The sequence below is a fragment of the Ochlerotatus camptorhynchus genome, unplaced genomic scaffold (assembly GCF_037179485.1).
Source record: "Ochlerotatus camptorhynchus isolate MF236.1 unplaced genomic scaffold, CSIRO-AGI_Acam_v1.1 ptg000300l, whole genome shotgun sequence".
Classification (NCBI taxonomy): Eukaryota; Metazoa; Arthropoda; class Insecta; order Diptera; family Culicidae; genus Ochlerotatus; species Ochlerotatus camptorhynchus.
The window spans coordinates 1,587,417-1,611,347 of record NW_027040788.1 but is presented as its reverse complement, the minus strand read 5'-3'; the positions used below and the strand labels follow the sequence as shown (position 1 = coordinate 1,611,347).

Sequence of the window (23,931 nt, the reverse complement as noted above, 5' to 3'; positions counted from 1 at the left end):
GTAAAAAGCGACTCCAGTGTAATCATTGAAATGACGCCATTATTCTCTTGATCGGCTAGCTTCATATTCAAAGTTGTTGGTCTCAGCGTACATCTTCTCGAATCAGATCGTACCAGTTTGAGCAAAGTGTCGTTTGATCCGACAACTGAGAAAGATAATATTTCAATTCGGCTGTTCAACATCTAAACCATACCAATACATGACTCTTCACCAGAAGAACACTTCCGACACTGGCCCCGATTTTTGCTCAGAAATTGCAAACGTACCATCCTGTCGTACCTCCAGGGAAAACTGAGATTGGTTATAATTTATCTCCGGAATATAGAGTCGGCTCGTTCCCGGCGATAGACGTGGCCTGTCCAGTATCATCTCGTCGTTCTTCTTCTTCTTCTTCTTCGCATTTCAAGCTTATTGCATATCGCATATTAGCTTATTGAGTGCTCTCAACTTAGTGTTCTAGATGCACTTCCACAGTTATTAATTGAGAGCTTTCGATGCCAGTACCATTTTTGCACTGGTATAATTGTGTGGCAAGTCCAATCATACTTCTATGCCCAGAGAAGTCGAGAAATTTTCCAACCCGAAAAATTCTCCAACCCGAAAAATTCCTAGACCGGACCGGAAATTGAACCCAGCCACCTCGAGCATGGTCTTGCTTTGTAGCTGCGCCTTTACCGACTGAGCTAAGGGAGGCCCCATCATCTCGTCGTTACGCAACCGAATTCCACCGTAGCCGTTCACTATAGTTTGGAGTAGGCCAGCCGCTCCGGTTACAAAATTCAAAGCACTGGCTTGGTTGTGCTAAAAAGGGAGAAGCATTTCGATGATTTTTCATGAGTTGATGATGGCTGATGCATCCGTGCTTACTCATCCATGCGAATGTCCACGGGATAATTGAGTAGAACGGCATCGGCTTGACCGATTTTTGTACCCCCTGTGTAACCTTCGAATTGAGGATTAAAATCATCATCTTCGTCGCAAGCTCTTTGCAACCCGAATCAGTTCCCCTAAATCTTCATCTGTTATTCCATGGAATGCCTGACATAAGCACCCAGCATACTCTCCCAGAAACAGATTATGAGCCGCCATGACGTTTGTGAAAACGCTGTTGGTTACGTTCCGATTCATTTCGTCCGGGCCCGTCACGGACGGAATATCGAACTTGTCTGTGTTAGAATTGTAAACGGTCCGGTTCTTCCAAAATTGCGCAGTTTCAAACACGAGTTCACAACCCTCCGTCATCATCCAGCCGATGTTATCAGTTGCATACATAAACTGCCGAATTGCGAAAGCAACATCCGCTGTGATATGATGCTGCAAGGTGGCAGCCTCAAAAAATGGCGAAACTTCACGACCTGTCAATGCTGAGGCCCAAGGAAACTGCCAACCGTCGAACCCATTCATTGCGGCATTATCCGCTAGTGTTCCTCGTATTACTAATGTTCTGTACTGCAGCAACTGTCGGGCCACTAATGGGTCCATCAATAACACTATCGGAAACATCTACATGTCCAATTCCTGACGGAGATATTCCGAATGTTCTGAAACTGTTGGGTGCAAACATTTCAGGGATATTGCTGAATAACTGAAATGCACTGGCCTTGATGGCACGGTCAAGCTCATCGTTGCCGGAAACGGTAATCCCGTACTTATCCCACATTGCATTCATGTAGATGGTTTGAATTCTCTCATTGTTCTGCAAGGTACTGAGCGTCAACAGCTGAAGGTCATTTTCTGCCTCTTCTCTACTACCTGCGAACACCGTGTAGATACTTATCTCCTCGGCCGTTCTTGCCCCCGGTAACTCAAGAATAGTTGGAAAATCTTCGAAATAGATGCACACTTCAGTTCCCGATGTGTGAAGGACGGGATCTTCAACCTCATTAGTGCATATGGCAGACCCGTATTCAGCTCAATTACTATCCAAAGATCTCCTTTACCAGCTAATCGTTGTATTTGTATATTATTCGCTATCACAGAGCCAAAGTAACGATGCGGGTAGACACTGTGAATGAGCCGCATTTGCCCACTGGAATCGCTGTGAACCGTTCGGAAACGACCGAACTTGATGTCCAGCTGGTAGCTGCAGAAGTGTGGTGGATTAGTTTCCGCATTGCTATAGAGTGCCAGCTGCAGATTGGCACAGTTTGGGATGCGTGCACGGTGACTGCGAGATCCGCGCCCGTTGAAAACTCCGTTCCGGTAGACAGTGTCGCTGAAAACGGTGAATACCACGTTATGTGGATGAGTTCGTTATTTTTTTCAATTGGTAAAAGGCTGCTTGCCGATCAGAGTTGAATATAAAACTTGTATCGATACCAAGACTTCGGGAGCAGTATTATAGATATTTCGGGAGCAGTATATAGATATTTTTTTTTATAGATATAACAAAATTATCGTTGCCATTGCGCGCCTCGTGTAGGTTCGTTGGAGCAGACCACAAGAATTTACTTGCTTTCCAGTGGAGGTCGGCTGGTAAACTGAGCTTAACCGCAATGGACCAATGGTGGCACGCTTCATTCCATCCCATTTCATGTGGAAATCAATCGATTCTCCATCACTGGAACGTTTGTCTGCATAGAACGAGGAGGCATTACTGTCCACAGTCTTCAACTATTTCATAAACAATTCGATATCTCAATCACAAAGTAATATTTTATAACCACGCTTGCAACAACAAAAAACACATTCATCCCAACAAAATCGAGTAGATTGAATTATTTCTGAAATGCCTACATCGAACCCACAAATTTACATACACACTGTTCTATATCTCATACCTCATACGCATATGTAGGCATTCCAACGTCCAAGTGTTTCTACACTCAGCCGCGCAAGTTCGATGTTGGCAAACATGGCAACATTTTTTGCTGCTACCTACATGTAACATTCCTACGGTATGGCGAACTCGCGACTGTTTAGAATGCCCACTTGTGTAAAGCTCTCCATATTTTTATTCGGTGGGGTTTTATGTTGGTGCTTTAACGCTTTTTCCACCACGCCCGCCCAGCCAGACAAACAGAGCCAGAGCGGGGCATGTTTTATCGCCCCAGAACCGAAAGAGGCATATTCATGTGTATGTATCTTTTTTTTCGCACCGATCTTCACGGGATTTGTTGGCGTCGTTTCTCATCGCTTCTAATGCACCCATGCAAAAGCTTTTTATTTTTATTCGAGACGAAATTTTCCCACCACAAAACGGCTTTCCCCTTCGCTTGCCACTTTCAAACCGTATTGCTGCTGCAGTTTTGTTTGCCCGACCCGGGAGGCATAAAAAAGGAAGAGCCTATCATAAAATCGGAAGCTCTTGCTCCGTATCAAGCCCCCGGCTGTGGAAGTCGCAGTAGCAAGACCACAGTCAGAGTGTTTTTCAGCGAAGCTCTCTGTCTGTGGTTGATGAATCCACAGGAAGGCAAAGTTGCAGCCTGTTTTTTCTGGAATTTTGTTTTTTATTTTAATGGGCCTCACAGAAGCTGCCACTTCGGTCGGGCTGGGCTGGAAAAGGGTTTATGTTTGGCTTTTTGGTTAGGAGCCATGGAGAAAAAACGTCCAAAAATGTAATAAGAATTGTGGTTTAAATAACGGGAGTCTTCTATTTACGACGTTCCAATTGGGAACCTGCGGGCAAATATGTTAAATATGTGGGGAAATCGCGGCCACATCGGCGTCGGTGGTGTAGTGGTAAGTGTGATTACCTCTCACCCCAGCAGGCCTGGGTTTAATCCCAGTCGGCGCCGCCAGAATGTTCTGAGGCATAACATCTCTGATCACGCCTAAGGGAAGTAAAGCCGTTGGTCCCGGTTCATGAGTTGATGGGTCGATAGGTAAGGTCCAGGTTTGGGAGCTGCCTCCCTAGCGTCGGTAGCATAATAAGACATCTTCAGGCTCTACAAATTGGCCAAGAGTTCAGGGATTTTTTATTACCTCAGAAAACTTCGTAAAACTTTAAGGACCTCTAAGAAAAAATCGTAGAAACTCAGGAAGCTTTGGAAAAGTTCAGAAAACTGCGTAAAAGTGAGAACTCTATTTAAGTTCGCAAGGGATCTTCGTAGAAGTTAAGCATTATTTAATTTCAGGGAACCTCATTATTGTTCGGGGAACTTGATATGATTTCAGTATACTTTGTAAGGTACAAACCTTATCTTTTTCAATTTCAATTAAACATGCAAATTACGTTCCCACAAAACCGACCATGACCAGACACGAATCTCCCACGACAATAATTTCCAACCCAAATTTACAAAATTCATGTTTGCTATCCGACGACGAACACTATAAAACAACATTTTCCAGAACCAATTTCCTAACATCAAAGACAACCATCATCATTTTTCACTTGATATTTCGAAAGGCTAATTTATTACCTCAGAACGAACAAGTGACTATGACTTATCATATTCTCACCATACATGAAGAAACCAGAACGGTTGACAAAGAACGAAAACGTAAACGCTGACATCATCTCGAAGCACGCGACCAACGACAAACATTCCCACAGAATAGTTAACTTACCTACGTGACAATACATTTCTCCCTTTCGCGCGCATGAGCTCAAGCCACCCGAGCGCACGAAAGAAAGATGCATAATAACAACCAATTAGGATCGAGATTAGTGCTGTTAATTTTAATATCATTCGATTGAAGATGAACCAATAAAACCATTCAATCAATTCTGTGAAAACGAATTCTCACATGACCATAATTTGAAGAGTCCCTTTCTCATTCGAAGCTCATCGTCACTGTCAATTGAGTCACTTACTATCATTTGATATACGACAGTGGAGTATAGAAGAAACCCAGCAAAATGGTCCAGGCAAGTCGACCCGATGTCGGATCAATGTAAGGTAAATTTTAGCTCGATGTCGACCCAATTTCGTGTTGTTGTCGGGTAAATTTTTGGTTTATGTCGGGTCAACATCGGGTTGGGGTTTGGTATAAGTCAGGTTGGTGTCGGGTTGGCTAAGCTTTTTCACCGGGATGTCGACCAGAGCTCCGTTTATGTGTAGATTACACTCAATTGAATGATATCAAGCGTTTCTCAAATAAGAATGATTTTTTTTTGAGGCTTTGTCAAAAATTGTGTGAGTTTCCAAAGGGGTTTAGAACTCGGGTCTAATTTCGAAACATTATGTTAAACATTGTTGTTCCTCAGGGATGAGAATCGCTTTTTAATTTGTTTTTGCAAATCCCGCCAGATAACTTTCATGGCAGGATCGCGTGTTCTTGGATATTGTCTCCTACGGACATTTTTCAGACGGATCAAGAGCTGAAGGTCATCCTCTATTATAATAGAATCGAATTTAACCATTTTGGTAATGAGGCAGCTTTTGCTTCAACTATAGAAGTTGTCAGAGATTCAAGAACATAATCATCTTTGGTTTGCAAAGTAATATTTGGATCAAAATTATATTCCATAAATGTTCGATATTGCTATGGTAATTGAAAGTAGAGCTCTTGGGATTAGAAATTATTTCTTGATATATTTCAAAACTGACTGGAAGATGCTCAGAACTGAAGTCATAAGTAACCAAATGGCTTCGAAGTTGACATGTATCAGATAAGATCAAATCAATAGTTGAGGGATTTCTTGCTGAAGAAAAACATGTTGGGCTGTTTGGATATTGAATAGTGGATCCAATTATCAAATAGTATATTATCATTGAAATTGCTTTAAGCATTATTCAACGAGCGAAATTTTGCATTTATTTAGACCTATGACGGGTAAGTTTCTGAAGGTCACCCTTGAGAAAATTATTTTGCTGGCATACGCATTAGAATGGCAGATAGTCAACTATAAACGTAAGTTGCTCAAATTTTGTTTCAACTGAAACTCCCAAAGTTTCAAAAACTTTGGTTTCAAATGAAGAAAATGAATTTTATGTTTGATTCGTCTAAGAACAATTATGGCAACACCACCACAGGCTCCATCAAGACGATCATTTCTATAAATGAAATAATTTGCGTCCTTTTTAACCTTATGGTCAGGTTTAAGGAACGTTTAAGTTATAACGGCAATATGCACGTTATGAACTCTCAAAAAGTTAAATAGCTCGTATCCATTATCTGTAAGAGATCGAGCATTCCAATTCAAAATATTCAATGATTTAAAATTCATTACTGAATTTCAAAGTCATGACGATATTATTCGCAAATTTTGCTCCAGTTTGAATAGCATCAAACATGGAGTTAGATTTAAGCATATCAGTAATCATTTCAGTTAATGATTTCTGTGAAAAATCTATTTTAGGAGCAGTAATGCTTCCTAAGTCAAAATCATCGAAATATTCCTTCGGGTACGAATGTTCCTCGCTGACCGTTGTTAACAGCAGATAAATTAGTACCTGGCCGGGAATGTGGAGCGTTTCCTACCTGTCCCTTAGAACGAAATTGTAGGATCGCTTTGCCAGTCTTACATTAAAAAAATGGAAATGTGGTTTTCACCACAATTTGAGTATTTCTTAGGGTCTTTCTTCACAGGACAGTCGTCCTTTGCGTGAGAGGAATCCCCAAAATTCATGCATTTAGCTGGCAGGTAGCAATTTTGTGTTCCGTGATCCCATCCCTGGCACTTACGGCACTAGGTGAGGTCTTGGAAACTTTCTCCAGTCTTCCTAAAGTTTTCCCACTTCACTCGGACATGGATCATAAGGCTAGCTTATTCTAAGGCCTTAATGTTGTTTAGTTCACTAGACTTGACGTGAAGTAAATCAAAATCGTTATAAATCCCGTTGCGCGAATTGCCAGGACGGGATTTCATATTCATTTTGATTGCTAGGGGTGGCTCAACTACCAAGTATTTTTTTCAATTCATCTTTGATCTGATCCTTTCAAAACAACCTTGAACAGGCGTTCAGGTTTAGTGTCGTAAGTGAAAAATGTGTGTTGCTTCTCAGTAAGATACTTGAAAAGACGTTTGAATCCGTCCAACGTTTCAGCCAATACACGGAGTTCAACCCGACGTTAAAAAATTCAAAAGTTCCGTTAGAAAAAGTGGTTATCACAATAGGGGGGACCTTTTCTTGCTTGGCATTAGACCGGGAATTTCGCCTGGATGATGGATCATTCTCATCATCCGTGAGCATATCAAATTGATTGCTCAACTAAATTTCAACAGAAGGGAGATCAAGAGATTGCCCTTTTATTTTGCGTTTATGTGCCATAGCGGCAGTAAAACGTTTCTCCGTATCGACTTCCAAGCATATTACTATAAGAATCCAAAGGATCGAAGCGGAATTTTCCAAATCGATATTCAAGCAGAATTACCTCGGGTAGGGTCCAAACAAGGATCGAAGGTAATATTGAGCACTGAGAGGTCATGTTTAAATTTGTTGTAGCTTTAGATAGCAGTAACACTTCCTTCAGCAAAAAGCAAATATATCCGCACGGCAACAGAGCACCATGCGGACTGGCTATTGATTTGATATTCTCTTCTACTAGGGTACCATTCCGAATGGTGAAAACCTCCCCCGAATAGCGAGGCGCATTTTCTCGGCTATCCTTTAGCTGAGGATATTTTTTGTATGTGATTACCGTCAACCATAAACTTGTACGGAAAACTTAAGCCCAACAAGGTACGACCGTGGAATCATTTTCCGACTTTCCCGACCATTTTCTCCTGCTATCAAGATGGAATAGTTCCATCAATTCCAACTGTTGGCAGGTAATTGTTTTGCCCAGGCTGCTGGCGACGTCAACTTTCCGCATTTTCACTCTCTCATCTTTTCCATCCCACCACCGACTGGCCGGATCTGCTCCTGTCGGGCCGGGACGTGTGTGATGGTGGTGACAACTTGTAGCACTCCGTTCACAGTGAGAACGAGGTTGAATACCGGGTTGGTGGAGAAGGCGAACACAACAGAGGAAGCATGCATTGGTGTAGAACGGCTCAGCTTTGAATGGCAAAAATCTTCATCAAGTTCGTTTTGATGGAATGAGCTTTTGGATAGCACGCTTGGGTGGTGACATTCCGTCATTAGGGGGAGGAAGAGTAGGACGACGGAACGAAACGGAAGGGTATCTCGAGATTTCTCTCAGGATCAACAACAGCATCCGTCCGGAGTGAAAGATGTTGTTAGTTCGGAGGGAAACTAGGTCAAGACAGTAACGAGAGTGCCAGTAAAAACGCTCTCCAGGATTGCTTGAACACAACATGCCTGCTGCCTGTTGTTGGAGGACGATGGGTCTCCTCATCAGCAGCAGGGACAATTTCGCTTTTCCTTCCAATCCTGCGAGGGAAAGAAAATTACAGTGGTTAACAATTTTCAGAAGGTTGGATGGCAGGATGCAATGTGAAGTTGATGGCATTCCGGAGAAGTGCGTTTGCACATTTTCTTGCCTGGAGATGTAAGCAGTTTGAGTAATTGCAGTCTGAGGAAGTTCGAGCAACGGCAGAAATAATAATGTGCTAAGCATGGACAAGAGAATTCAAATCTCAAAGGGATGTAATTTCAAGAAACACCGACCTTAGATTGAGTCCTTTTCGTAGTGCTGCCCAGTTGGAGTAGCAGGGTTTTGGTAGAGGGTAAAGGGTAAGAGGTTATTGAGCCTTCTAAACGAGCTCTTGTTCGGGAAAATTAGATTTTCTCGAAAACAAAATGTCCATTAGCAGTGCAATCACATTCATACTTTCAATCCCACATTTTATCGGAACGAGACAGTTTTGTAAAACTCAATTACTTGGTTTCACGATTCCATCGACGGTATAGATAAGGGTCCCGCTGTCTCAATTTCCTCAACAGTTAACCGTCCCAAATAAAAGATCCCCCTCCACCCATCTTCCTTCGAAACCAAAGGTCACCCGATGTGATTGTCTTCTGACCCGGATGAATGCCGGTGCTACTTGTTGGGACGCGTTTGGTTTCTTCTTTATTATTACGACAGGCTCGATGCGGAAAAGGCTTTCACATTCTTTAAAAGCGTAAACCCACCGCCTTTGGGAAAGAGTGAATTCACCACCACCCCCATTCCAGCATGGATAAACGAGAAAAACAAACAATCTCAAGCGGAGTGTGGCAAAGGATGAAGAAAAGGGTTCATTTTCGGAATCGGCTGTTGGTGCGGTTCTTTGTAACAAACCTCGTCGTCGTCGTTGTCGCTTGCGATGCCCCAACACGTGCGCGCTTTCTGGTTTGTGGTTAATTTACACGCTCATCCCAGACTCTGGTAATAAGGTGATAGCAGATGGTTCGGTTGGAATAGAATACCCTAGGACACATTGAAGCATTGAAGGGTTTATCATGAGCCGAGTTTGGCTGTGGTGTGCGAGTAACAGTTTAGAGTAGGAATTGGCCATTGAATTGTGGTTATGATAAAGGTATGTGAAGGAATCAGAAGGTGATTTATGTAACGTTGTTGGCCTTTAGTTAAACACTTTAGATAATTTTCTATATTAATCGATATAGGTCCGCTGTCCGCAGGCCTTCGGTTGCAAATTAACAGAACAAGAAGTGCAAGTCATAATCAGAAAATCTAGAGAACATATGTCCATGAATAGATCCTCTTGGATTGGACTCAATAAAACAAGAAGGTTTACATAGGACTTTCAGAGTGTTCAAACGGACACGGGTGGGTTTAGTTGTCCTCAATGTAGGTAATAAGGCATTAAGGAAGTGAAATTCGTCTGCTATTAATTCACAAGGAAAAGCCCTCAAGACGCTCATGCAAGTTTGAAAAAGATTTAAAAGCAAATCCATTGAAATTTGGAGATAACCTTCCCTACGATATTAACCTTACCATTCAGGCCTGGTTGACTTCGCAAAACATAGAAGTCGTCTCTATTCCATGTCGCCAGCCACGCTGTCTGTGGGTTGCCTTCCACCTTGTCGATTCACCTTGTCCACTTGCCCCTTGCACCCCTCTTGCAGTCGGGTCGTATTCGAAATCAATTTTCACCGGGTTGTCGCCCGACATTCTTACGACGTGCCCAGCCCACCGAACTTGATCGATTTTTGCGGTGTACGACCGATGGCTTGGGGTCTCATATCCTTACCTTGAACAATGTTACGCAAACTAACTTCGATCGTGGCTGCTTGTCTTCATTGTCTTGAGCGTTCCAAACGTCCTAGATATTGCTGCACTTGGTATAATCACCTAGCTCACTGTGTATGTATCCTCCGAATGCAAGGCAAACATCATTTTTACGGTCTACGGTTTATACCAATTTCCAAAAATTTAGGTGGACGATTATCTACGCAGAACAGTGCACCGAAATAAAAAAAAAGTTGGACATGGCTATTAGCGACGAAGCTTTTGAATGGAGCTTTTTGGTGTTTTGTAGAATGCTTCTTCATTTTTCAGTGCTTTATTTAAGTAGTGAAATTTTTTGCTTAGGGGGTATACACTCCGATAACAAAATATTTTTTTATGCCATTTTAAAATTTATGAAAAACTATGTAAACATTGTAGATGAAGTCATATAAAGAGACTTTGTCTTAGGCGGACCTGGACGAAGTTATAGGATGAAAATAGAGTACAAACGGTTGTACCCTTTTAAAGAAATTGTTTTACCATAACTCTTTTGTATGAATTTTCTTATTTTTTCAATGTTCTACCAAGTTAAAAAAGTGCTTTGAAAATGCATATTTTTGCACAAGAAAGCACTTGCACACTCTTGAACTCTGCATTTTAAGGATTTACGTCCGTTTTAATTTTTTAACGCTATCTTTAAGGGGGTGTATCTTGCGGGTTGGTAACCCGAGCAGGAACGAATATCTCGATACCTTAAATTGGTATGGATGAGCCTGACATAAGAGGTAAAATACCAAAAAATAATACCAAAAAAATGTTCGCACAATACCATTCCAATACCAAATTATGATAATGCAATAACAAAGCAATACCACCCAATAGTATCCAAATATCATTTTTTGGTATTTACAAAGTATTCTGCATGTAATTTTTTGGTATTATTCTTTGGTATTTTACATCTTATGTCATGCTGGTCAATACCAAATTTGGTATCAGTTCAGAATTAGGTATTCATTACTTATTTTCTCCTGCTCGGGAAGTATTATGAGCTAAGCTCAACGTCATTTCGTTCAGAAACTTATACCCTACTGTTACATATTAAATTCATGTGGGGACCCAAAAAGCTAGTCAAGAAGTTTAACAATATGACCAAAAATTGATGTTGTACGATGTTTGTCAATTTTCAACCGTCTATGGTTTTAAATATTTCAAAAGTTTGCTGAAAACTGCTTTAATTTAAAAGTTTTTTTTAAATAAATTATGAATATTGAGATATTTCAGCTTTGAACACATTTTAAATTATTACTCAAAATTACTCAAGAAAATATTACTGTGTATATCTTTTTTCCAAACAGACTTTACATTTCTAAACAACTTTGTCTCGGACGTCATTTCGATCAGAAGTGACGGTTTAGTGCTACAATTAATTGAAAAATGTCAAAGGCGTCATTTGAAAAAAAATACAAGATCTAAAATGGCCGAATTTTTGCAAAAATGTGAATGATTGCCCATAACACATTATTGTGCAAAGTTTACTGTGCACTTGTCGGAAGTTCTGTGAACTTGCGGTAAGTTCTGGGAGCTTGTCGAAATTTTAGTGAACCCGTTGGAAGATCTGAGAACTTCTCGGAAAATCCATGAATATGTTGGAAGTTCAGTGAACCTGTTGAAAATTCTGTGAACTTGTCGAAAGATCTGGGAAGGAAGTTATATGAACTTGTTGGTAGTTCTGGATACTTGGCGAAAGATCTGTGAACTTGTCGGAAGCTCTGTGAACTTGTTATAAGCTCTGGGAACTTGTCGGAATTTTTAGTGAACCCGTTGGAAGATCTGAGAACTTCTCGGAAAATCCATGAATATGTTGGAAGTTCAGTGAACCTGTGCGATCTTGTCGAAAGATCTATGAAGGAAGTTATATGAACTTGTTGAAAGTTCTGGATACTTGGTGAAAGATCTGTGAACTTGTCGGAAGCTCTGTGAACTTGTTGTAAGCTCTGTGAACTTGTTGTAAGTTCAGTGAACTTGTCAAAATTTTAGTGCACCTGGTGGAAGATCTGAGAAATTCTCGGAATATCCATGAATATGTTGGAAGTTCAGTGAACCTGTTAAAAGCTCTGTGAACTTGTCGAAAGATCTGTGAAGGAAGTTACTTGTTGGTAGTTCTGGATACTTGGTGAAAGATCTGTGAACTTGTTGTAAGTTCTGGGAACTTGTCGAAATTTTAGTGAACCCGTTGGAAGTTCTGAAAACTTCTCGGAATATCCATGAATATGTTAGAAGTTCAGTGAACCTGTTAAAAGTTCTGTGAACATGTTGAAAGATCTGTGAAGGAAGTTATATGAACTTGTTGGAAGTTCTGGATACTTGGCGAAAGATCTGTGAACTTTTCGGAGGCTCTGGGAACTTGTCGAAATTTTAGTGAACCCGTTGGAAGATCTGAGAGCTCCTCGGAAAACCCATGAATATGTTGGAAGTTCAGTGAACATGTTCAAAGTTCAGTGAACCTGTTAAAAGTTCTGTGAACTTGTCGAAAGATCTGTGAAGGAAGTTATATGAACTTGAAGGAAGTTTTGGATACCTGGCGAAAGATCTGTGAACTTGTCGGAAGTTCTATGCCCTTGTCAGAAGTGCTATAAACGCATTCATATACGAAGTAAGTCAAAATTCTGTGATAATTCTAATGCAACTCATCAAAAAAAATCAAATAAATCCTTAGCACAAATGTGAAAGATATCCCAAAACAAACAATTATGCGAGCAAGTCTCTTCAACGTTTGCATTAAAAAAATGGACTTTGTTCGGATGGTAATAAAAAAAAGCTAAGACAGATAATGTATTTTGATAAATTTCCCATGGAAGATAATTATTTAAGCTTACTTGCAAAAAAAAATTCTACGCCCTTGCGAGCGGCTTTCCGGCAATTAACGGGAACATTTGCCATGGCGGACGAAAACATGCGTGTAGGCATGTTTTTGAGTTCTTTCTTCGTTTTATTTATCAATTCCTCCTCAGTTTTCGCGACAAAATTGTTGGAGTAGATCTTACGCTTCAGGTTGGCCCGGAAATTCTCGATGGGACGCAGCTGGGAGACGTTGGGTGGGTTCGCCGACTTGGGTACTACATCGATATTCAGCCGCTCCATCTCCTCCAACGATCGCTTCGAGTAGTGGGCCGACGCCAGATCCGGCCAGAACACCGCGTCTTCGCCCTTATGGTATTTCTTGCTGAACGACGCAACTTCCGGCAGGCATTTCGTACTATAAATTTCCCCGTTCACGGTCAGTCCGGAGCGAAAGCAGAGCGGCTTTGACATCCCCTTCTCGCTTATTCTCAGCCACAGCAGCACCTTCTTGGGGAACTTGGTTTGTGAAATGAACTTCACCTCGGAGCTCACTTCCTTCGTGGAGGAAGTAAAATACGAAGTGCCCTGCGAGTCGTTGCCATCCAGGGTGAGATAGGTCTCGTCGTCCATCACCACCGCTACGTCGCGATTCGCCGGGAAAAACGAGTTGACCATCTTATTCAGCCGCTGCCGCTGCGTCATTGCCTGCAGCTCCGAAACCAGTGGACGTGACTTCCGCTTCCTGACATGTATGTTCATGTTCGCCAGGTACTTTTTCACTGTTTGGCCGGTTGCACCGACCTCCCGGCCAAGCGCACGCAGCGATGTAGCCACTTTTCCCTCGGTCTTCCTCTTCAACATCCTTTGGAGCTTCTTGTCGCTCAGGGTCGTCGGCCGTCCGGAACCGAGCTTTCTTTCGATGCTCTGATTGTTGTCTAATAGTGCCAAGATGTTGTAGATGCCGGAACGGGCGTATCCGGCGTCCACAAAGTGCCGCACGATGTCCGTTTTCGACACGGCGTGGTGCCGTTCTTTGAACGCGCACACTTCTGAACGGAGTTGCTTCACTGTTTTTGCCATCACGGTTAGAGTTCGAGTGAAAGAACTGTCAAATTTTGTCTGCTGACTCATGGGTTACTATGATTGATGCTGCATGGGTAGTTTCGTCAGTGCGGGTGAAGGTAAACCCATGAAAAATCGACAATTTTTGTCCATTTTTTTAATGCAAACGTTAATAAATAAAGAAAGAAAACAGTCAATAGTCAAAGTATAAAAGATTTTTTTGGTTAGTGAACGATTAGTTGGCTCAATTTAACAGAATATAATAGAACCAGAGTAGATTCAGTAAACCTGTTGAACGGTAAGAATTGGGTGTAACTCTTATGTTGTTTAAAAAAATTCAATGCAATAGTTCTTTTTTCAAACATAAATTACAATTTATTTTATAATGATATCTGAAGATAACTTAAGATGGATTCTGTAATCTTAATTCGAATAGAATAAAAAATAAAGAAAACAAAACACGGTCGGTCAAAAGTTTGGGTAAATTATTTTGATAATGTGGGGTATTGAAGAAATAATAATAAATGAGGTTGGAGGAGATGCTATACTTATATGAACATGAAGCTTCAGTGCGATAATTTATTAGCTAGAGAAAGTTCTAAAGAAGATAGATTGATAGTCCCGTTAGATAAGAGTATGACAGTGTGAAAATTGAACAGATTTTGGCATTGAGCACTTCTTTGCCTAGCTCACCATCGCCTGGAAATGCTTTCGGCAATGTAGGGCTTTAGTCGCTAGAACTATTTCACAGTCGCAGACTGTATATGAGCAAGTCAAACGCGCACTCTTTTGCCTGTGGATTTGAGGAAATACCTCAAAACCCCTCACCCATCCAGTGAGTTAGACGAATGAGTGAGCATTTGATTAGTATTGTCGCTCAATTTCAACTTCTGTTCAATTTTCACACTGTCGTACTCTAATGGAACTATCAATCGTCTTTAGAACTTTTTCTAGCTAATAAATGACCACACTAAAGAATCTATTTGATATTAGCATAGCATTTCTCTGGAACTTTTCTCGGTCAAACAACTCTTAACTGTTGATGAAAGAAGAAGCAGGTGTAAGTTGTTTGTGTCTCTCGGTGTCGATCGCCGATTGACAATTTATATACTCGAAGCAAGCTACAGTTTCGGTGCACTTTGTCCATTGTCTGCAACTTGGTCGCTTTTGTGATTGCCGTTAACGTTCAATTTACTTGATGCATTTTCAAAAAAATTAAAAAGCAATTTTTTTCGAAGCATCACTTTAGATTGCAAAAAGTTCGCGTCAATTTGTGTAAAATAGCAACAGAAATAGAATGATGCGATATTTTTGCAATCTGAAATTATGCGTCTGTTAACGCCGAACGTGAACCTCATTTTATGGAAAAATATTTTGGCCACCATGAGCACACACTCCAACCCATAGTGCGGTAACAGATCTCCCCTGTTTTCCAACTCGGCTGTAGTTAGTAATATAGCACACAGCTGATCGACAATAGTTTCACCGTTCTGGTACTTTACCTAGCTTCGTACAAGCCTGGTAGAATTTCTATCTATAGCCTGATAATAGATGTACAGCTGGTCGATCGAGACAGTGTACCCCTCATCTCCCTACCTCCTGTGCCACAGCAGCAATAGAATTAGTTCGATAGTTGACCGCCGAACCAAACAGTCCATCGTCTGCACAGACAGACTCTGTGTAGATCGCACGCGCTTGCTCGCTCTTTGCACCCCTAGGCCACAGATCGGGAACGAGTGTAGTTCAGTAAGAAATCAATTGTACATAGGTGTGAATAATTTTGGACTATTTTGTAATGTGCAGGGCTGGTAGCAGGTCACTTTTTAGTGGCTTGGTCGCTATTTTCCAGTCACTTTTCACTTTCAGCACAAAGTTATTAAAGTAACTATTTTTTTTTAAATTTAGTCGCTAATGTCACTTTAGTATATATAGTTTAGTATAGACCTGAACGTAATGCTAGGGGAAGTGGAACGGCAGTGGCAGTGGAAGGACCCGATCTGAGTAAGCCTACTTGTCGAGTAGGAAACTAGTTAAAACCAAATTGACTCTGGTTTGACATCTTCTCTTCATTTGTGACAACTGTTAAACATTGCCGGTGTCATTCCGCATTCACCCACAAGAGGACGTTATTCATTTTCAAAAATTCAAGAGCAGTCTTTGAAAACGAAAATTTCGTTCATGAAAATATGGTCATTGCATTGTATTTGCCTTCCACAATGGACACATTTTCATTTACAGAATTTCGGTTTTAAACGAAAAAACTGCTTTTGAATTTCCAAACATTAATGACATCCAATTTCCATTAGAGAATTTGCCTCTAAAAATCTCATCAAAACGCTTGTTTTTGCAACAAATTTGTTTGCCTTGGGTTGAAAGTCTCCTCTAGCGACAAAATCTTGCTAGGCCGATACCATAAAGAGAGCGAAGATAAGCGAAGAGGCGAGCGAAGCGTTGAAACGAATTTAAGGATTATTATTTACTGTTCCATAAATCTACGCAAATAAAACCACGTAAATTTATTCCAAATTTGAGATGGGCCCTATGGTCTAAATCTAGAGCACTAGTGCCATAGCTGACTCACATCCCTATACATATTTTTATGTCCTTTATCAAAAAAATTTATCCAGATTGTGATCTCGAAATAGGCATAAACTTATCACAAACTTTCTGAGGTTTCGAAAAAAAAAATCTGCTCCAAATTCTGTTCCTGGCTTTGTAATTCGTGATCTTGAAAGGTTTCCAAACCTAAGAGGTCGAAAAAAGGGCCTAGGAAAATTTTCAAGCTCTACACATTTTCGCCGGGATCAGAACTTTGTGGCTTTTGTATTTATCTAAACATCGAAAAAATATATATGCTGCAGAATCATGAGTTTTTTATGTTCGTTAAATTGTATCTTTTACAAGTCCAGAATCAGTGTTCACTCGGCTGTCGACAGAAGCAGACCACCCTCGATATGTGTCACGCGATCGTCTGTTTACTTGGCAGCAACCATTGTGTAGTCCTCCTCATTGTTCTTCATCAGCAGTTCTTTCAGTCGATGCGTCGTCGACTTTGGAAAGCAACCGTTTCGTGATGAGTGTGTGAGTGATGACCACGTTTTGCGTCCATTGCTGCAATGGAAGCGCTCTGACCCTCGTTGACGAATCTGCCATACAATGAAAGCACTGGAAGCGGCTCCCGTTCTGGTGGATAGCGGAAGATAAAATGTTTATTTTGTTGTACCTTTTGATTATAGTTCTAAGATGTATTGTATAGTGAACAAGAATCCTCGGCTCTGTAAAGTTAATTCGGTTGAGCCTTATAAAATAAATTAATAATAAAAAAACAAGTCCAAAATCAACAAATGTCCAAGTCCAGATTTTAGTTAAAAAAATCTATGTGAATCTAAATCATGAATTGTTTTCGATCGTTCTAAAACTAGTCCAGGCCGCACAATTTTCTTAATTAGCATTGGGGGCCTCCCTTAGCTCCCTTAGCAAGACCATGCTGGAGGTGGCTGGGTTCGATTCCCGGTTCGGTCTAGGAATTTTTCGGGTTGGAAAATTTCTCGACTTCCCTGGGCATAGAAGTATGATTGGACTTGCCACACAATCATATCAATGCAAAAATTGTACAGGCATTGAAAGCTCTCAATTAATAACTATGGAAGTGCATCTAGAACACTAAGTTGAGAGCACGCAATAAGCTTATATGCGATATGCAATAAGCTTGATATGCGAAGAAGAAGAAGAAGAAGTTCTAGCATTGAATAAATAATGGGCCACAATCTCTTGAATACAATCCAGAATCTTACAATTTTTTTCAAGATCGAGATATTAAGGCCTAGGCATGTAAAATCGTCTTACCATCTCGTCAAAAATTCCTCATTTCAGAATAATGAGATTCTTTCTTATATTGCGATCTAGAAAAGTTGCCTAGGTCCATAGTTATAAAAAATTGTTAATATTTGAGGTTTTAAAAAAGTTTCTTCATCCGAAATCTTCAAAATTGTTTGTCCTTCAACTGCCAAAATTTGTCTAAATCCAAGATTTTTTCGTTTCAACAATTCACGTTCTGAATCGAAAAATATGTTAATGAAGTATTTGTTTAAAAATAAAATCGAGATAGATAAATGAGTGAAGAGGGGGAAATGGAGGCTAGATTTGGCGCAAAATCAAAAAAGTTGGAATTCGGATTTCAATATATTTCCCCTTGTTCTATGACTACAACAATATATGGGGCCTGACCCTGAACATTTTTTGTCAGAAAAGTAGTCATTTGTCTCGGAATAATCCATCGGATATAAAATTTTTAATGAGGAGCAGCCCTGTATTTATGTCCCACCAAAATAATTGTTGACAATATTTAAGTATAAATGTTGATGAAAATATTGACCGTGTAGGATTACACTTAAGATTCCAATATGAGTAGCGTAGAAATAAATAACGATTAAATTTAGCTTCGCCAATGGAATTTCGTGAAAGCACTAGATGTGAATCCCGTCCATTTGGATGCCACTTACCGGATTGCGGAGGAGAAAGCATTTTTATTATAATGTTCAAATAGGTATTCACAATAAACGGTCCACTGAAACAAATAAGTGATCGATTGCCCATACCATCAAAACTAAGTATGCTTCCATTCTCTCTCATATAGATGAATCTTTTTGGAATTTCATTTGGACTCAGCCCCGTCGATAACTCTTCCACGGGCTAAACATCCACAAGGGAATGTTGAAAATTTATTACCCCTAAACGACCACTAACACTCCTGCCAGTGCTTTACTGTTTAATATCCCATTTCAATTTCAATTCCGAATATGCAATGGATCGGAGCAGCGCGCCCAGTCTATTTTGCATTTATTGTCGGCGAATTCAATTTGGTATTTGTGAATGAGAGATACATAACTGTTCTCCTGGCCGTCGTGTTCCATTTAAAATGCACCTCCCTTCTTCCCCAACCGCGGTCGTAATTGCGCTCCGCGAGCAAGGATAAATGCTATCTCTCGCCCAACAACACCACCCACCATCCGGTCGATCTCCTTCCTGCCTGCGCTTCAATTTGGTTATTAGGTTATTCATGTTCACAATACAATTCACTCGATTTTATGGCTGATTGGGTAAAACCTCGAAACGGTTTAGCTCCGATTCGCTAAGCAAAAGAGAGCCCCCAGGACAAGGACGGTGTACAGTACTGACTGGAATCATGCGGCACCACCACCCACTCTAAATAGATACTGGTTGGAGGCCACTGGTACGAGAGGGTACTAAAATCCTTTAAATTGCACCATATCTGGAACCGGAATCCCCTCCCCCCGATGATCCGATTCCGACCAACTGTTTGCAGTGGAGACGGATGATGATGGCATAAAATGCTAAACAGGCCAGAAATGTCGTAGCCGGCGGGCAGGATGTCATCGATTGAACCAAACAGAAAGCCTCGGCAACAACAATAGCAGTGGTGAAATGGTCGCCCAAGTCGTCATCGGGCGTTGGTTGTGTCTATTCAAAAACATATAAAAGCGCTCCATCATGAAAAATGGTCACGTGAAGAGCACTTGTTCGGTAGTGCTTCCAAAAGAAATGAAATCGAATCGACCATATTTGGGCCGCGGCTGCCTCAAGCCCCTTTTTACCCACTGCATAAATCCAATGCGAGACACGAGACAGAGGCGCAAATCCACGCCAAATAGCGAAGAAAAAAAATAAACTGATTTCAGATTTTACCTCGCAGAATTCAATGAAACTTCGCTCGCATGATTGTTCACTAGGGGAAGTGAACCAAGTTTGAGCTGGAATTCGGCCATTTTGACTCTCGACTAATTTGGCACGAAAACGGTTCATCTAATCGAAGTGACGTCTGAGACTAAGTTGTCGGAAACTTTTTGTTTTCTACATAAAAAATAATAAAAATTATTTGTGAAAAAAAAATAGTTAACATTGTTACTTGATGGTGATATTTGACGATTTTGGTCCATTTTTTAAGAGTCCATGGTGTCCAATATCAGAAAAGTTAGCATTTTGGATAAGCTTTCAAATTAACATAAGATTTAAAATCTTTAAAATGTCCTTTTTCGTTATTAAACTTTTCAACAGTTTTTTTTTTCATATTTGAACCAAAATATTGTGATTATTTTTAAGTGTGTAGTTTTTCTGAAAAAAAACAATCTTTTAATTTTTTTTTATTATTATTCTTTATTTAGGAGATTTTCAAATAATTCAAAAAATTCAAAATAATCCAGTTCCTTACAAGACAGACATTAATTCGATTAGATGAGCTGTGCTATAAAAAAAAAGCTTCGAAAAATTAAGCGAGGGTCAAAATGGCCTAATTTCAGCACAAACTTGGTTCATTGCCTCTAGCGATCAATCGTGTGAAGTTTCATGGATTTCGGGGAGGATAAATTCGTCAGTTGGCGTGGATTTGCTCAGAGATAGACCTTTTTCTTCCAAACTTGTACTTTGTGTGCACTGTTTGGGAGGGAGGTCGTTCCAGCTGTCGGTACCAAATAGCGCTGCTAGGTATAGAGATAAAAGGCGCAGCTTGGACAAAAAGCTTTTTTTTAATGCACAGTCGAGGACAAAACGTTCGATTTGCCACGTTTCGCGTGTTCTGAGTTTTTCTTGGAAAAACAGTTTTCCTTGAAATTTATTTAATTGCTTTTTGGTTCGGTGCCAGCTCAGTCATATATTCGTTATCTCGGGAAACATGATTGAAGCTATATGAACCGTTGAGAGTTAAAGTGGTACATAAGCCATTTTTGTCATTTTTGAATATTTTTGCATTAACGGAATCAGATTGCAAATAGGGGAATTTACGTATTCTCGTCAATCTAAGCAGCGTCTGATGTGTCTGTTTGTTTACATTCATCTGCTGCTTGCTTCTCTATCCATTCCAATCGACAGAATTTTTCAAAACGGTTTGAAAGCGTTTTTACAACGCTCCAAACTTCTCAGGTGAGTGTGACTATTGTCGGCAGTCTCTTTTTCTTCGGCAACCTTCCCATTAGAACTGCGTGTTAACCAGCTGTTCTATTATCGGCAACTCGAAATCAACCTCATTTTGTAGTGCGTATGCTTTATTTGAAGAAAAATGTAGCATTACTGGATTGCTCGATCGTTCAAATATAATAAGATTGAAGCTGAAAGGCTAAACAATCGTTTGGACACATTCAGGGAAGTGCGTTGATGGGAAAACATAGTGAAATTAACGTTTAAATTTTGGTTGCCGAAAACAGTCAATGGGTGCCGAAGCCAACATTTACCCTATTTATTAGAATAATAACGAAAAATTTAAATTTGGTAACTTAAACATATAGTGCATTAATTTTTGATGTTTGTCACAATGTTTGTTTCGTCTTTCTGTCCTTTGGTTCAGTCAGGGTTAGGGCGCGTTCTTCCCGGTTGATCGAGGTAGATTTCATGTGTGAGTAAGTGATGACACTGGTAACTTTTAAGTGCAATTCACATCAAAAGGTGCGTTGCATATTTCACCACATATAGTTCCAAAGAGCTTGAATAAAATGTGGTGCTTGCGAAGATCACTTGAAGATACGATATGACGGAACATTGATACTATTTTTATAAAACACAAGTAAATGCTTCCAATATATTGGTAATATATTGAAAAATGGGTTAATTATATGTCATAAAATTTAATTTAATTGATTTTAAGTCGCTAACCTAAATCGAAAAATAAAATTTAATGTTGCATTGAAATACTTTAGATCGTGTTAAATATAAATGTTTCCTCATTTCACATCCGTTGAACCATTCTAAACGGCCATGCTCATATCACAGAATTGGTAATACTGTATAGTTCTATATATTTTCCGGTACCATGGAGCATGATCATGATTGATCGCCCACGGTTGCTACTCTGTTATTGCCAGATCAGCTGTAATTACACAGAGAACCAATAGACGATGCTTGGGACTAGCAATCATCCTCAATGTGTAAAAACGGGTGATCTAAATCTAGGCACCACCAGCGCCGGCCGCGCCCGAACACAGGTCAAGAAAGGAATGGATAGGAATGTGTTGCCGTGACACTCGCTTTTATGGAATGCCGAGAACACCTCTGCACTTCCACGAGGAATCACTGGAATATTGGGTAAGAGGGTTGGGATTGCAGCAAGTTTCGTTTTGGTAAACGATAAGCTGAATTGATGTCCTAACGATCCATATATCGCGAAGGTGCTTGGGATTGAACCCATGATATTCTGCTCAGTAAGCAAAAACGTTCACCACTAGGCAAACGAGCTTCTTTCATTACAACACACAAATGATCGATTTGTTGTTATTCCAATCAGGGTTCTGCATTTTCAAAACAAAGAAAAGAAAATGAACTCTCCGCAGAATCGCTTCATTTCGAGCAATATAATTTTCGTGTAAGTCATCGTGTTTCTTGTTATCGAGTCACGATGAACATTCCTCTTTTCAAACATGACTGGACTATCACTTGTTTCGTTCGTCAAGTGCTTCAGTTCATATCATTTGAAGTAAAGACTTGTTTCAATTGACGCAATGAATGACTCGAAAACTGCTTCCTTCGTTTTTTTTACACTTTCACTTCAATTCGGGGCTCATTCGACTTGTCACGACTTGACGACGCAGGCATCAAAATATAGTATCCGGATAGTATCCGCACAATATCGGTTGCCGATAGGGATTGCATCTGGATTATATATATACTGGCGACAACGCTCTGATGATACAACGAAACCTCACCCCTAAGCTCCTCCCCAGATCCTATCCTTCGACAATGGACCCCTCTAATCACAGGTAAGCCGCGAGTATTCGGCCCAACTCCTACTAGACATATAAATAAGTGAATTTTGTTACAAACAATGAACAATGAATTATCGGCTCCGTAAAGCTATCGCAATTGAGCCTTCCATGTAAACGAACTAGATAAACATAAACGATCGCGTAGTCTGGGTTTCCCAGTTTAATTCATAATTTGTACCAGATCTGATAGCGATTGTACGAACGATGATCTATAGACCAACATTTTAATAAAATAGGGGAAATATTGATGACATTAAGTAATATTGTTATTATTATTGTCAATCTCCAGCAATTGAAGATAATTGTGAATATATTGACATGTGTAACGTCCGCTTTAGATGTATAGACCAAGGTTATGTTAATTGCTCAGTTTGTGGGTCGTCGTCTTAGGCAGTTCCTGGAGTCAAACGGCCTCCTTGACGAACGGCAGCATGCGTTCCGGCAAGGACACGGCTCCTCCACTTACTTAGTAGCCCTCGGGAAAGTACTTAAGGAAGCCCAGGACAATGGTCACCATGCGGAGTTAGTCTCCCTTGATATTTCAAATGCGTTCAACAGGATATGTATACCTGGTGTCATCAGGCAGCTCATCGGCTGGGGCCTGGAAGGTCACATCACACATTTTGTACGGAATTTCCTCCTTGATCGTACCTTCCAGGTGACTTTCGGGAACACTCGCTCGGATTCGTTCCCCGAGGAATCTGGTGGCAATGAACGGGGTATTCAGCCGATTGCCCAAGAACGTGCACGTAATCTTTTATGCCGGCGACATACTCATCGTCGTAACGGGACGAACGACTAAGCGGACCAGGACCATAGAGCTGGTTTCCAGCTCTCCGCGCCGAAGAGTGTACGGTGCCATATCTGTCACTCGGGCCATCTGATTCGAGGACCACCGATCACCGTCCAAGATCATCCGCTCAAGAAAACAGTGCGTGTTCTGGGGGAAGTACTGGATCGCACCCTAAGCTTCAACCAGCACTTCAGGATGGTGAAAGAAAACTGTCTTAGCCGCATCAACATAGTCAGCACAATCTCCCGCCCGCATCGCTCCAGCAATCGTGAAATCCTCCTTGGATGGTCGACTGGAAATAACCTGCTTAACCACCGAGAAGCTCAACCACATCCTCACTCCAGTATACAATACCTACGTACGCAGACACCGCATGTGTGGAAATCGGAATCCTCCCTTTCCGCTATCGATCTGCTGCAGCCATTGCTACGAAAGCCGCTGCCCTCGCTGCTAAGACATCCGGGAACGAAAGGGTCTTTCTCCTCAACGAGGGGAACAAAG

General features: G+C 40.8%; 1 protein-coding gene and 1 pseudogene across 3 annotated transcripts in view; one reads left to right on the top strand and one right to left on the bottom strand.

The window, feature by feature from the left end:
• Window positions 1-23,931, top strand: part of LOC135706994 (transmembrane protein 47) — a 139,797-nt gene that overhangs the window by 48,387 nt on the left and 67,479 nt on the right. The gene's annotated exons all lie outside the window — the stretch shown is intronic.
• Window positions 864-23,499, bottom strand: LOC135706975 (protein-glucosylgalactosylhydroxylysine glucosidase-like; annotated as a pseudogene).